The 3,521-nt window shown below is 32.8% G+C and overlaps 1 pseudogene; it reads right to left on the reverse strand.

Moving 5' to 3' along the window:
- Positions 1-3,151: 3,151 nt before the first annotated feature.
- Positions 3,152-3,248, reverse strand: LOC114676640 (small nucleolar RNA U13; annotated as a pseudogene).
- Between the last annotated feature and the right edge of the window lie 273 nt (positions 3,249-3,521).

Here is a 3,521-nt window from a genome sequence, read left to right on the forward strand (position 1 = left end):
CTTTGACTTAATATTTTTAAAAATATTAAATGTGTTACAGAGAGGAGCCAAAAAATACGATATATATATAATCTTGCTGACACTATTCAGCAGACTGATAAAGTGCAACTACAGATTACTTTTTAGGTGTAGGAAGTGCACACAATAGGTGAGAAAATTATGCTAATTTTAAAACAGGGAAATCTTACAGCCAAAGTTAACACCTTTACTTAATGAGTGGCAATTTTATGCACAATCATTTGGAGCTAATCGAGCCCATGAAGTCACATGAAAGATGCTCTATCATAGCTTCAGTGCCTGGCAGACAGTTATGAAAACACACGGATAGTCAATTGATGTTGATAGTAGCACGTGGGAATTAAGTGCTGAAATTCTACCACTTCATAATTGGATTTTAGCACCTCCTCTTAATCTCCTCTAGATAAAATATAGCACTAGTAGCAAGTGGCATACTACAGTGTTACTTGGAGCTTTGTTAAGTAGCAAATTGCTGCTGACACTACTGGTATTTTTAGTACTTAGGGAAATGCACAATAAAATTGAGATTAAAACAAATAGGGTTAACCTAAAATGTGGCAAAAAGAAAAAAAAAAGTCATTCTAGTAGGAAACTATTAATAACTGGATTTTGCCAATTGTAGTAAATAATCTATTATGTTGAAAGCTATTTAATAATGGATTTTATATTGGAACTTTGTTGTTATTGCTTCTGTAGTTTCAAATGAAAAGTGAATAATAGTAACTTCAGTTCTTTCAAATATTAGTAAAACAACCAAGAAGTACATATTAGTAACATGTTTTAGAAATACCTTGCCAAAGGTCAAGATGTTAAATAAAGATCAGGCTGCATGCAGCTATTTCTTTCTGGCTGTGGTCAGAACTACTTAAGGCTATAGAGCAAAAGGGAGCTAGCCTATCTCTGTTTATTCATGAAGCCCTGAGGCTATTTGTGAAGCATAGAAGAGTGGCTCTTGACCTTTATTTTAGGTGGATGTTAGATGGGTTCACTAAGGATTATGACCCTGAAGTCAAGTGTTGAGTGGCAGTACACATAGGGTGAAAAAGAATTTAAACTCAGAGGGTGTGATTATTTAATATTATTTGTAAAGTATTTAAACCATCTTGCCTCATGATTTGTGTGTCACTGATACACTTAACATTAAATTCTTAATGAATTTTAGAATGACGTTCTTCTGCTGAGTTATCATATTTACAATGTATTTTATAATAGGTTGACATACAACAGGATTTGGGGGACAATTTTTTTTTGAGACAGAGACTTACTCTGTGAGGGACACATTTTAAAGTTCTACATAAAGTTCTTAACTTCATTTTTAATCGGAAGCTTTACCCCAAATTTTAGTCAACCATTTATAATAATGGATGCTCAGACCTTCTCTAAGTGGCGTTTATCAGAAACTCTTCTTCCAAAATATTTTCTTATAGCTATGTAGAGAGGAAAGATGGCAAGTGTCACAGAGAGACCCATCAACTGTGCTATTGGTTCTTAATTTATTGTATGTTTTCAAAATAAAAAAGGTACAGTGGCTAGGTCATGGAATTTATAAGAAAATTGAACAAATTTACAAGAGAATAGCAAACAACCACCTTGAAAAGTGGATAAAGGATGTGAACAAACACTTTTCAAAACAAAACGTACTTGTGGCCAAGGAGCACATGAAAAAAATTAAAAAGCTCAGTATCATTGACCATTTCAGAAATGGAAGTCAGAACCACAATGAGATACCATCTCATACCAGTCAGAATCGATATTACTAAAAATTTAAAAAAAAATAACATGCTGGAGAGGGAAACAAATATGGAGCTGGAGGCCATTATCCTTTGCCAACTAACACAGGAACAGAAAAACACATACCACATGTTCTCACTTACAAGTGGGAGCTTAATGATGAGAACTCGTTAACAGAAAGAAGGAAATAACAGACACTGGGGTCTACCTCATGGTGGAGAGTGGGATGAGGGAGAGGAGCAGAAAATATAACTATTGGGCACTGAGCTTGCTTAACACTTAGGTGATAAAGTAATCTGTACGACAAACCCACATGACATAGTTTACCTATACAAGAAACTTCACATGTTCCTAAAATAAAACCTAAAATAAAAAAAAAAGAAAAAGAAAATAGCTATTGCCAGAACTGTAAATAGATTATTAAAATGGAAACTTTTCTCTATGATAACCCACAATGGAAAATGAGCAAAATATTATCCATATTTTGGAAAGTTTCAGAATCAATTCTCCACCAAATATCCTCCACTGAATCCCAACAAAACAATAAATAGAAGGCAAAAGACTTCAAAATGTAAAAATGGGACTCTTTCAGAGGTTCTTTATACATTTAGAGAGAAAACAAAACATTTATGGAAGTTGGTTATAGTTAATTTACTTTCCAATGGGACATCTTCATAAAAATATGTATTTTTATTTAAATATATGGTAAGTAAACAAGACATGAGAATCTAAAAAAAATTAAATGAACTTTTAAATAGATTATATATATAATATACAGCAAGACAGAAACAAATACTTATAGTCCAAGAGAATGAACGTTGCTGAATTTCAGCTTGTTTTGGTAGTTCATCACATTATTGCAAAAATAACAGCAATTATGTTAAGAGCCCTCTTCATAACAACTGTAGTTGATAAATGACATCAATTTCATGGTGTCCAGACAAGAATTAAAGTTTCTTTTTTGGGGTTCCATAATTCAGACCACAGTGAAATTCTGACATTTTTGCCTCTATTCATATTGTTGTTTTCTGACTCTTCCTTGGCATCTAGCTAGCTGTATCTGTTAAATATTGCAGAAAGCACTTTGTTAATGGCTTTTTATAATTGTTCAGTTTTCAGTTGAATTATCTTCTCCGCAAGGATGTCTTCCTACAATCACATGTCGAAAAATATCCCAATTATTCTCTCGGTATCTCTATAAAATGAAAAGAAGTCCACCTATAAATTTTGTTTATTTTCCTATAAATTACTTATTTTGCTCACTGAAGAATCCACTGGTTTTTAAAATGCCTTTAAACTCTGCATATTATGTATTTGCTATCGACCTGTTTATAAAAGTTGTTTTCTACATTCATATATTTTGGGTTTGTTTCTTTCTTTCTTTTTTTTTTTTTTTTTTCCATGTTATGCCATGTGCTGAAGTCCTAAGCTTTGAGGGAGGCACATCTCATACATGAGCATTAAAAGTCATATATCACACTTACGAACCACAAAACTACCTCATCTTTTAATTGTCTATTTCTGTCAATGATTTTAACTTTAGAAATTGATTTATCAGGATCTATGATTGAAGCTTCTGATTTTTTTTTGGTTGTTTCACTTGCCCCATCAAAATGCATTTTATCCACAATAGCAACAATCTCCTTTGAAAAAATAAGCAAATACCACTTAGTATTGCTTTCATTCTCTTAGACTAAACCCCAACTCCATAGCATTTACTACAGTGCGCTGTGTGATGTGGCCCCCACCAACTTGTTGACAATATACTTTAT

This window comes from Macaca mulatta, chromosome 2, assembly GCF_049350105.2.
Source record: "Macaca mulatta isolate MMU2019108-1 chromosome 2, T2T-MMU8v2.0, whole genome shotgun sequence".
Classification (NCBI taxonomy): domain Eukaryota; kingdom Metazoa; phylum Chordata; class Mammalia; order Primates; family Cercopithecidae; genus Macaca; species Macaca mulatta.